Genomic DNA, 12,773 nt, shown 5'->3' on the forward strand with positions numbered 1-12,773 from the left:
CTCTAGTCAGTGCTTTGAAGAAAGATGTCTTAAAGTTAGACACGCATAGTGTTATCCAAAAGTTCAGCTATAGCCTAATTATTTCCCATTAAATTAGCAGTCATGTTATCGTTGTTCAGCATTAAATTTTAAAAAATTACCTCATATCTAGCTAAACTGTAAAGGCTATCAGTGTCTCCTCAATCATTTTACAAGAACTATTTAGAAACAGACTTCAGGAATTTAGGTGGGGTTACTCACCTCCACAGGTAACTACTTCCTTGTCCCAATCTGTGAATCCCGGATAAGACAGCCCCACTATGTCTTACTTATTCTTTTTTATTTAAAAAATTCTCAAAATTTTGTTTCCTTTTTTTTTTTAAATATTAAACTCTCGGATTTTTTCCCTCTGTCGTCCTTTCTTCTCTTCTCTTCTCTATATTTTTATAGACTCATATACTTTAAGGTCAGAAGGGATCATCATGATAATCTGATGTCCTGCACGTTGCAGGCCACAGAACGTCACTCCTGTTATAGACCCGTAACCTCTGGCTCAGTTACTGAAGTCCTCAAATCATAGTTTAAAGACTTCAAGTTACAGAGAATCCACCATTTACACTAGTTTAAACCTGCACGTGACCCATGACCCATGCTGCAGAGGAAGGCGAAAAACCCCCAGGGTCTCTGCCAATCTGACCCAGGGGAAAATTCCTTCCCGACCCCAAATTTGGCAATCAGTTAGACCCTGAGCATGTGGGCAAGACCCACCAGCCAGATACTTGGGAAAAAATTCTCTGTAGTAACTCAGAGCCCTCCCTATCTAGTATCCCATCACTTTTCTTCTTTTCATTTTATTCTTTCCACAGAAAAAATATGACTGCCACTTAAAATTCCAGCCACTACACACTTATCACCATTTCCTGAAAAAGAGCTAAACTCCGCAAGTTGGGTGTAACAGGGAAATCTTAATCCTCCTCATCGAAATGAATGACTCTCCTAAGTCCCATTTCGAATCCCCTAGCCCCCACAGAAGAACTCAGTACCACAGGGAAAGATAAAGAAACTTCACAAGCATTACAAATTTATAGTGCAAATTGCAGTAATGTCAATCAGACACCTTCAAATGGCCTCTACTGGTTTTGCAGTCCTCTTAACCCGTTCTCTGAATAATTTCAACTCTCAAAATTACATAATCTATCGGTCTACTTGTGCTGATTCAAAATCTTCCAGATCCCATGGAGCTCCTAACCTTCACAATAAGAATCCTGAGTACAAGAAGCAACAGACTCTACCAGATCCTTCAATTGGCTTTTGTCACTTTAATATTCTTTTTTTATTTCTATTTAAATATTCTCGAGCCACATTAGAAGAGCCCATCAAAACCTTTCCTCTTGTAGATATTAGATCAAAACCAGTAGAAGCCCTTTGGAAACTCTGAGGAAATAACCACATGTGATCATGCACTGTCTGATCTCCCCTTTAGGCCGCACAAAGACTCACCTTCTGATAGACCAGTATTCCAAGAAGTGCACAAAGCAGTAGGGAGCTTCATTTCTCCCTCTGAGTTGCTTAGTTCCTTCCACGGAACAAAATAGATTCTTCCAGCCACTGAAATCAGATCAGCTGTGGAATGCTGTAAGCTGCTCCCAACTAGATAGTCTTCCCATCTCCAAATGGGGAGGAGGAACACTGCCTCATGCCCAACTCCTTATTCGTAGTTGAAAAAATGCCATTTGTGCCCAGTGTGGTAAATGTGCCCTCTTTCAAGTCTGTCTTGGTCTTGGAATTTTCTCAGCTCCCTTTCACAGGACAGACCATTTCTCCTTCCAAATACAAACCGCACTTTGAAGCCATTATTTTCCTTTTCTGCAAGAATGGAAGTGCAGAAAGTTGGGCTTCCTAAAACATCCACAGGACAAAAGGATGGTCAAACACCATCTCCTGCCTAGGAATTCCCGACAGGGTTGATTTTCAGCCCTGAAGCAACTCTATCCAAAGTGCATGGAGTGATGTGCGAGGCCTAACTGGACACAAAGGACCAGTCTCCAGCGCCCATCAGTGTCTCCTCAGTCACATTAGAAGAGACATTTAGGCAAAGACTTGAGGAATGTACTAAGGAACTTGCTTGGAAAGGGGTTCCTTGCCCCCAGCTGAGATTCCCAGACAAGACAGAGTTTCCTCCAATGCTCCAGTAAGTCTTACTTTCTTTTCTCCCTTCTTGTGCTTGTCAAATGCTTCCGCCGGCCCACTAATTCCCTGATTTTCAATTCCTCGCCTTTCATTTTTTCTCTTTTACACCTATGCTTTTTTCTCTTTTCCTATTCCTTCTCTTGTCTTTCATTTCCTTCCATCCACTGCGAAACATCGACCTACCACCGTGCTATCTACCCATTCCACTCCTCACCAGCTTTTGGCTTGAGCCCTTAATTCCTACACACGTGCTGAAATCCACACTGGGAAGAGAAACCTGACTCCTCTCACACAACGACTTGCTTTCCTGGAGCTGGTTGCCAGGCTTCCAGCTTCCACAGATCTGTTCAGCAGCACAGAGAGAAAATAAAACTTTACAATCCTTTAAATAACACTGTAAGTTGCAGCTGGCTCCACTAGATCCTTCAACCCGCATCTGTCGGTTGAACATTCCTCCTTTCCTTCCACTTGAGTGTTGTGCAGCCTCAGAAACAAAAAGTCCATCAGCCGCTTTCCTCCTCTTGAGTTTTGATTGAAACAACTGGAAGCCCTTTTGCCAAATGTCAAAGGAAATTTCTACTTGCGATGGTGCGGCTTCCCATCCCCTTTTCACCACCATTAGCCTCTCCCGCTGATTAAAGGGGCCACACTCTTCATTCTGAGACACTAACAAGTGTAGGAGGCAATGGGGAGCTTCACTTCTCCCTTTCAGTTGCTTAATTCCTTCCATAGAACAGCGTAGACTCTTTCCTACACTTTAATTAGAAGATCAGTTGTGGAATGCTGCAAGCAGCTCCCAACATGACGGTCTTTCAGTCTCCAAGTGGGGATGAGGAACACTGCCTCATGCCCAGCTCCTTATTCCTAGTTGGAAAAGTGCCATTTGACCTGTGTGGTAAATGTGCCCTCTTTCAAGTCTTACCTGGTCTCAGAATTTTCTCAGCTCGCCTCGTGGGACAGATCTTTTCTCCTTCCAAATACACACCTCACATTGAACTGAAGCCATGATTTTCTATCTCCTGCCCAGGATTGTCCAAGTGGGTTGATTTCAGCCTTAAGCAACTCCATCCAAAGTGCCTGGGCAAGTCCTAACCAGATGCGAAGGACCAATCTCCAGAACCCATCAGTGTCTCTTCAATCACTTTTAAAGAGACATTTTGGCAAAGACTTGAAGAGCTTTTATATTGACTTACTATTTTATGGCTCTTATCTCCCGCTGTAGCTCTCCCAAACCGGTTTTGCTGATTGAAGGGGCCATGTGCCTCTTTCCAAGAAGCTGATAACTGCAGGAGGCAGTGGGGAGCTTCACTTCTCCCATTGAGTTGCTTTGTTCCTTACATGGAGGTAGACATTCTGTTTCCTACACTTAAATGAAAATAGGAGCGATATAATGGTGTAAACTCTTCCAAAAATCATTGGTCTTCCAATGTATCTGAAGGGAAGGTATTAACTACTGCAGTGGGCGAAAGAGCTGCACATAGTGTTTTCTGCAAATAAAAATCACTGAAAAATGCATTTTTCTTACAAATTAGCTGAATAATTTCCTCTTCACATTTTTTGGCGGGAATGAGATTTTGTTCACTAAATAGCTGGATGAGAATAAGTTAGTGCTGTTTTCTCTGTTACAGTGCTTAGCTCCATTTTTAGCACAGGTTTGGTGGATTAAGTGACTCTTACTCCTCCTTATGAACTGATTAGAACTAGAAGTTGTTTCCAATCTTTAAACTCCCACAAAGCTGAATTCCACAGAGAGAGAATCCTCGAATCACTGAAATTCCAATTGCGAATTGCAGTGTCTCTATTAGCTCCCTTCTAGTGGCCTTTATTTCTTTTGCTTTCCTCTTTTCCTTTCACTTGTATGGATACAATGCTCTGCAACTTTCAAAACAGAAGCCTTCTGCACTGGCACAGTTGGTGTCCAACTAGAACACATATTAGCCATTTCTAGATTTCAAGTAATATATTCTCTGTAATAATGCAGCCTTCCATCTCTCCTTCTAGCTGTCACAATTCTCTCCTGGTGGTTGCAGGTACTGCACTGAACACAGAAAATGCCAGATTTTCAAAATAGCTTTAGGTTAGATTTTCAGTTTCTCAAGATGCATAATTGGGGCCACATTTTCAAAAGTGCTTCGCCCGGATTAGTTCCTAGCGGGATACTTTTGGTCATACATTTAAAAGAGCTCAGGAGTCATTTGAAGATATATTTTGTAAATCTGGTCTTCTAGTTTTCACACAAAATGTGAGCTAAACACTTTTGCAAATCTGGTCTCAAGATACTAAAATCTGCAGAAGGAATTGTCAAGCTTCATCTCCCTTTGCACTAATAAGTTCCTCATAATGAGGGAGACAGACTTTTTGTATTTATGAAAAGAGGATCTCAGCGGGGGGATTGTGGAAAAAGCTCTAACAATTATTAACTATCCAGGTCTCTATAAGGAAGAGGTTCATTGTCTCTTTTCCATCTCCTCCAAACTGAGGGGTTAAAAGTCCTCACCAGATTTTGGGTCAAACATTATAAATATTTTGTAAATTTAGGTAACTTATGAATGTTTTATTGAACATCAGCAATCTTGTGACGTGAATGAGAACCACTGCACCCTCATCAGGTATGAAACTATTATCTGAGCAGGTCTCATGACAATTTCTAGACTGAACTGATGGCCTCTTAGATGAATTGACTCACCCTGGAACTGTACACATACAAAACCTCACAGTATCACAAAAGTGCTTGAAGTCAACAGTGCCAGGACCCATAAGAAAAATCTCATTAAACTGCTATTTTGATCTCTCACAGCCAGCACTGCCTTCTAAAGATCCAAGAACCTCTTTTGAAGCAGATAAGCAAGGGCCCTTCTAGGCTCCAGAAAAGCCCCCCAATATGTCAGAAGCTCAGTAGGATTCAGGTGTAACTCTCCCACTTTCAGCCTCAGCTATACAATGTTGAAGATGGAGTATGATAGTTGGAGGGTGAGAAGCACAGTTGAATTGTCTCATGTTCTTTCAGGCCAATTATCTCAGTTATACCTGTGAAGTCTGGCACTGATGGTGTGTGGACATCAATGTCAGACACTTGGTGACCCTTCTTGAGGATGCCACGAGCCCAGAAAGGATTACTTTATGCTGAAAATGGTCCCTGCTTCCCAATCTTTTAATGACTAAGATGTAGATTATTTCATTGCATAGAGCAAGGAGTGACCAAAGAGCATTGGATTCTGGAGTGGTTTCAAATTCTCAAAACTCCAGAGAACATAATGCAGTCTTGGATGTGATGCTGGAAAACAAAGTCAAATGTAAGAAGCTATATAAAGGCTTCTTCTTCCTAAAGGACAGATGGTGCTGAAAGAGTGTGAGCCCATAACTTTCTTACGGGTTCCAGAATCTCCAGAAGAAAGGAGGAGAAGATATCAGAACTGAATCACCTAAGGACATGATAAAGTAAACTTCTGGAGACAATTCCTCAGCTGAGTTCCAGAGCTCATTACACAACACAATGTATCATACAGTATCTTCAGGAGGGGGAGAAGTTTCACTCTACCCTTGAACGCTTAGATGAAACAGGCCTAGACTCACACAACCCATCCATTAATCCAGCATTTTAAGAATAAAAGTCCAAAGAAATCTATGTGCAAATTGGCCAAAACTACCACAGTATACCAAAACCCCCTCTTTCTATCCATCCATCACTCCCTTATTATCCAACTATTACTTGTCCATCTCTCTGTCTCTCTTTTGACCTACATTGTACACTGTCCTCCTCACCATGGTGCCTGAGCACTTCTGGTAATGAAACTATTAAAATAACACTCTCAAAGCACTCTTGTGTCTCCAATATGCTCCATGGGTCTAGCCAGCCCTGCTTCACTGGATGGAGGATTCAAAATACTACGCTGTGGTTGCTAGGCTCCCCAGCTTGACATAACCAATGACAGGAGTAACATCAGTATATCATAGTATGAGTGATGAATATGCAATTGTAGTGTCAGAGCCAAACTGTCTCCTCTCTGCCCCCATCATACGTTGGTCTCTCACCCTCTCTCAAGGCCAGTATCCATATGTATATTTCAGAATCAAAAACACGAACCTAAATAATAATTAGGATTAAATAGAAGACAATCTGGTTGTGGTTCATAGCAGTTAGAGCTTTAGAGAACATCCTGGAAGTCCTTGGGATTCTGTCCATTGATCTGAAATGGATGTGACTCAGATACTTTAATGCCAAGTTAATGAGAAAAAAAATGTTCTAGGAAAGAAATTATTTTTCCAAAGGGGTTGTCCTGTGATATCCCTTCGCAGGCATGAATACTCTTTAGGGGTTTGTTAGGGATTTTATTTCTGACACTGAAACCAGAAACTCACAAATAACAATTCTCCTCCTAAACAACAGAGGGTAGATTCAAAAGTTGTGCTACTTTTTTCTCTTAAATTTCCTCGAATTTTACTACTATTCCTTCTGTCAGTAGGTTTTCCTTTTTTCATATTTGGCTTTCCTTTTATCCTTTCTCTTTCCTTCTTGCTTCCTCTTCAGTCCCCTTTTCTTCTGATTCCATTGACTTATAAAATATGGCTGCTGGTGTCATTTCCTGGCAAGTACACTCCACACCAGCCATTGAACCAAACCATCCCACTTCAGCAGAGATGCTGAACTCCGCAAGTTGGAGCAAACTGAGGAATTCTCTCCTCATTTTGAACTGACTGGAAAGTAAAGAAGCCTGACAAGCATTGAAATTCCCAATGCAAACTGCAGTAATCTCCATCACATCCATCAACTGGCCTCTAGCAGTTTCAACTCTTCTTTATTTCATTTCATTGCTGTACTGCTTCAGAATTAGGTCCATCAGACACTTTCCTCCACTGCCAAACTTAGTACTGAACTGAAACTTGTAATAGCCGTTTGGAAAGTGCTAAATGAAATTTTCACTTGGATGATGTGCCCTCCCATCTCCCAGCTGCCCCAATCGTCTCCTGGTGATTGATCCAGCTGCACCCACCGCACAAGAAATCACTTATTCAGAAGAGCCAGATTTTCATCACAACTTGTCATAAGTAAAGACAGGAGCAAAGCAGTTGCATCGTTATGTGTGTGATGAATTTGTACTTGCTGTGTCCAAACTAAACTATCTCCTCCCTGCCCTCATGTCTTGCTTGCTCTCTCGCGCTCTCATCCAATATCCAAATATTTATTTCACAATCAGAAACACAAGACCCTTCATAATAAATCTGATTAAACAATCAGTGGTTTGACCTGGAGTGGTCAAATTGGGTGCAGTCCCTCTGGAGGATGGAACAGACACAGTCACCTGCTGAGCTCCATGTTTTAATCTGGAAAGCCTCCCTTTGACTCCTGTGCGAGAATCATACCCCTATTTCAATTCTTAACTGGCCTCTGAATTTTGCCATTTGCCCTTCATAGGGCCAGCCACTCTCTCCTGACACATATCTATTTGTTAAGTCATGATTTTCCATCCAGGCACAGTGTAAACACAAATTACTGTTTTATAAAATATGACCTGGACACTGTACAGCCGAAAATGCATCTCCTCTCCACAATAATCACACTGGACCAATTTCAGCCCTGAAATAACTGTCAAAAGCCAATGAATCCATGACAGTTGAGGCTTAGAGATACTCTGAGGACCAATCTCCAAAGATTATCAATATCTCCTCAGTCATATTGGAAGAAACATTTACACAAAGACTTTTGGAATTCTGCTAATCTACTGACTTCCACAGGTAACTTGACACTTCTCCCACATAATGCTTCCCCATTAAAGGAATCATTATTAAAAGTCCTGACCACTAATTGTGCTACCCTTCGGAAGTGGTACATATGGAACTTTTCTATTATTAGGTAACCTTTGAAGATTCACTTCAGTGAACCACTCACTCTCTAGCAAGTCTGAATTTCTCAGATGCAAAGTGAGTTAACCCTATCCTTAAGTGCACGCAAGCAAACCCTCACAACAGTGCTTGAAGCCACCAGTCCTAGTAACCCAGATGAAAAATTTCATCAAATGGCTGCTTCAACACCTCACAGCTAGCATTGCCTTCTAAGGATTAAATAAATCTCTCTTGAAGCAGACAAACAAGAGCCCATCTAGAATCCAAAAAAGCCTCTAAAAATGTCAGAAGCTGAGCAGGATTCGGAACTAACTTTTCTACTTTCACCCCCAACACCAAATCACTGAAGACCGCGTGCAATATTTTCAAGGTGTCAAGCACAATTTGATCAGAACATATTCTTTCAAGCAAGTCTTTGTTTAAAGGTACATCTGTCAAGTCTAACAATGAAACTGTGCAGCCACCCCTGTCAGACACTTAGTGAACCTCCTTGACAATCTCAGCAACCCAGAAGGGTGCACATTGTACTGAACATATTCTTATCTAGACCTGACCTTGCAGTATTTTCTGTGCCTTTTCATTATCAAGGTCTGGAATTATGCATAGCCACGATTAAGAGATGAACAAAGGACACCAGGGTCTGGAGTGGTTTCAAACTCTACAAAGCTCCAGAATCTAAAAGGGAAGCTAGGATAGGGTGATGGAAAAAAATGCAACCCCGTCTTTAGGGACAGATGGCAGTGAAACAGAGTGAGCCCATATCTCTCTCAGGTTCCAGATACTCCACATTAATAGGGAGGGTGACTCATTTCTTTTCCCTTTGTTCAGGAATGTCAAATCACTCAGGAGGCTTGGTTTGAACTGAGGAATAAAAAGGTATGTTCTCCTAAAATTGGGTCATCTGACTCAGCTTACTTGTCAAAAGCTCTCCAATACTCTGAAAACTGAATCATCCGGTGATGTAGAAGATGAAGAAAGGACTTCTGGAGACTGTTCCTCCTGTGAATGCCATTGTTCCTCCCTCAGCGAATGAATTCTGTGGAATCCTTAGGAAGGGCAGAAGTTTCATTCTCTATCCTTCAATAGGCTCACACTCACTGACCATTCATTCCTCCAACAATTTCCAAAAGGAAAACATCACCCATGGAAAAAGAGGCCAAAAAATCATTGCCCAAGAGGGTCAAAAATACAAAGATCTGTCAACCAGCTATAACTTATCCATCTCCCCATTTTTCTACTTTCCTGACTGATAACATTGTGCTCATCACCATATTATTTGACCACTTCTGGTCTTAAAATTATTTAAATAGTTCTGTAGATGAGCTATAAGATCTCAAATATACTCAGTCTCCGACTTTTCCTGGTTCACTGACCTGCAGGGTTCAAAATGCTATGGTAATACCACTTGACACAAACAATGATGTCAGCAAGATTGTTACACCATATGCATAGTGAATGGGCAGTTTCAGTGTCCAAGCCAAGTTATTTCCTCCCCTGCCCCTGTTATACCTTGCTTGCTCTCTCCCAAGTCCAATATCTCTTCAAAATATTATTTCAGAACCAGAAGTACAAGTACCTAAATAATAAACATGATTAAACAGAAGCCAAATGGGCAGCAGACAACAGTCAGGGGCCGATTGAAAGCCCACTGAAGTCTATGACAAAAATTTCTTGGAAAGAAATTCATTTCCCAGAATCACTGGTCAGTGCCACCACTTTCAAGACATGAATAAAGGGGACTATGTAAGAAGTTATTAGGGATCATACTTCTGTTGCTTGGGCCCATAACCTGGATGTCTTCTTCAACTCTAGATTTTCTCTAGCTCATCACATCCAGATGGTCTAAATGGTGCAGATTTTTTTTTTGTAAAACACCTCTAAGACATGGCCTTTTCTATCCGTCCACACAGCTAAAACTTTCATCCAGGCTCTCATCCCCTCATGACTTGATTACTACAACATCCTGATCTCCTGGGGTTCCCAGAATTGTGAGTTACTGTGTTACCACTCTCAGCCTCGGCAAGTGAGAGCTTTGCTATTGCTAAGCTATGTGTCAGCTCCCTGACATACCAACTTGTCTGCTCTGCCAGCAAATTCTTCAGGACTTTGCCAGTCCAAACCTTGCATAGCAGGTAATAATTAGTAAATCCCAAATTCCTCAGAGAAATCTTTCTACTATGCACAGCTCCCTTCTTACTGTAACACTCACAAAACCTTATCAGATTTGTTGCTCTGTTGAAGAGACAGTACACAGCAACTTATTACCTTACCTGGGGTTAACAAACACTCTATCTTAATCAAAGCACTGAGTTGGTTTATAGTAAAAGTAAATTTCATTAAAAAGACATAGGTTTAAGTGATATCAAGCATAAGGAATAATGATAGAAATGCGTACAAGCCAACAAAAATAAGAATGCTTCTAAGACTTCAATTGTTCAATGAATTGTTCGATGTTTTTCTTACCATTTGTCCAACATGGCTGACCAGTTTTTAGCCAGGACCCTTCACAGAGCTCAAAGTGCTTAGTTCCTTTGTTTCCTTACATGAAGGATAACTTAGGAGTTGGCTCCTCCTTTCATGATAGTCCAGTAAACCTTTGAATTGTATTCTTTTGAAGGGTATCCCCATATAAAGTTCCTTTCCCCTGCTGGGTGTAGACATCCTTCCGGTTCCTCCCGCACTGATTATTTTTACAATGCTAATGATCTCTTCCTGCAACCTCTGATATGAATAGCATATTGAACTTGGCCACACATGGTTTGAGGTGCTGGCCTCTTTTGCTTGTCTGGAGAAAGCTTGTTTCTTAATTCCCTCTAATCTGTCTGGTTGAAATATATTTTAGTCACATATTTACAGCACATCTGTAAAGTTCTTTGTGGTTAACTGTACATGCATCACACAAGAATATTAATGATCAGTGAGTTATTAGTATTCCAGTGAGATGTTACGTGCCACATTTTGGGTATATATCATGACAACAGTGCACCATCTGGCATTGGGGTAGTCTTAAGGTCACACCTTGACAAGCAAAAGTTTGCCTGCTCGTATCTACTCAGATTGCTGCAGCAAAGATCATTTTTGTAGCCCATTACTTTGATCATGTCCTCTCTCTCTTTGTGTCCCTCTGCTGTCTCCCCCTTCTCTATTGCATCAACTATCAGCTGCCTATTTTCACTTTTAAGCTTCTTTGTGGCCTATCCACACCTTTCCTATAATCTCTCATTCGTTATCAAAATGCTGACTCCAGCTTCCATCACCTACCTGTCAAATTTTCAAACAAGCACCTTTATGCTTTCTCCATGCAGCCCCTCACGTTTGGGAGGAGCTTCCCCATAAACATCCACAAAGATACTTCATTATCTTCCTTCAAATCCTTCCTTAAACACTCCTTTGCTCTAATGCCTACAGAAAACTTGACAAGAGTTGGTTGCTGGTGCACTGATACCACTGCCTATCAGGTGGGAAAAGGGCATTTTTGTTATTCTAATAGAAAAATCCCGACCAGCTCTAATCATAGGTACTTATATGGCCCCCATTACCGTGGTATCTGAATGCCTCACAATCTTTAGTGTATTTATCCACACGACACCCCTGTGAGGTAGGGAAGTGCTAGAGGCAACCAAGGCACAAAGATAAGTGGTCCCACAGGAAGTCTGTGGCAGAATGGGGAGTCCCAGGTTAGCACCCTAATTATAGGACCATCCTTCCTCAACTGTACACACTTTAAGCCCTCAGTGCTCTTTTCTTCCTTTCAGGTCTCCTAAGCCACAGCCAGTGCATTCTCTCAGAGACCATCACTCAGATGATGTTGCTTAATCTACCCACACAGTCAACAGCCCCTTGAGTTTAGGTTGCCACTGGACCTTCCTGGCATGCAATGTTGCCCACATACACTGCCCTCCCATTTCCCCCACAAAATCATTATCCACCCAGTGGCCTCTGTTCGGGTGCAGTCCAGTCTGACACTTCTGGGCCAAGTGCCGCTGGTCCAGCCAGTATGCTGTTCTGGCTGCCTCTAAAATGCAAGACAGTTGTTGGATGGCAGCTAATGCCGGTGAGGCAGGAAAAGCCTCTTCTGTCCTGAGGGGAAAACAGGTCCTGTGCCCTACAGCAGAGAGTGTGAAACCTGGTGATGCTGATTTGTTGGGATATAGGCAATGTCCCGCAGTGCTATGAGACTCCAGCCCAGTCGGTCAGCATGGGAGAGGCAATGGGACTCTAGGTCTCCCCTCTCTGTCCTGTACTGCCCAACTGTCACTCCCAACTGCCATGGAATCTTAAGATACAAACATTCTATTTGACTGGTATCCAAACTATTTGCCTGGAGACAAAGGTGTTAGTTTTTGGGGTTTTTTTTTTTTTTTTTTTAAGATTTTGATTTTTTGAACAAGAAGCACAGATTTTAAAAAGGAATTTTTTTTTCCTTTGGACTGCTGGAAAGCAGGTTTTCGGCTGAAAGCAGTTAGAGGTTTGGGGTATTTTTGTCTCTGCTTGGGAGCCAGAGCAGAGACAAAAGGGAATTGTCTTTTGTGAGCTGGAGTTTTCTCTACCTAAAGGCAGGGTAGTTAACCTCCTGCAGGGAAATTCATAAGTCTTCACAGACCTGAAGAAGTTTTTTTTTTTTTTTTTACCTAAGAGCAACTAGAGGGGTTTTCTGTCTATTTGCCTGGAGACAAAGGTATTAGGGGGGTTTTTTGGTTTTTTTTTTTTTTAAGGATTTTTCTGTAGGCTGACAATCACTATCAGAGAATATAGGTATCATA

The sequence above is a fragment of the Eretmochelys imbricata genome, chromosome 4 (assembly GCF_965152235.1).
Source record: "Eretmochelys imbricata isolate rEreImb1 chromosome 4, rEreImb1.hap1, whole genome shotgun sequence".
NCBI classification, from domain to species: Eukaryota; Metazoa; Chordata; order Testudines; family Cheloniidae; genus Eretmochelys; species Eretmochelys imbricata.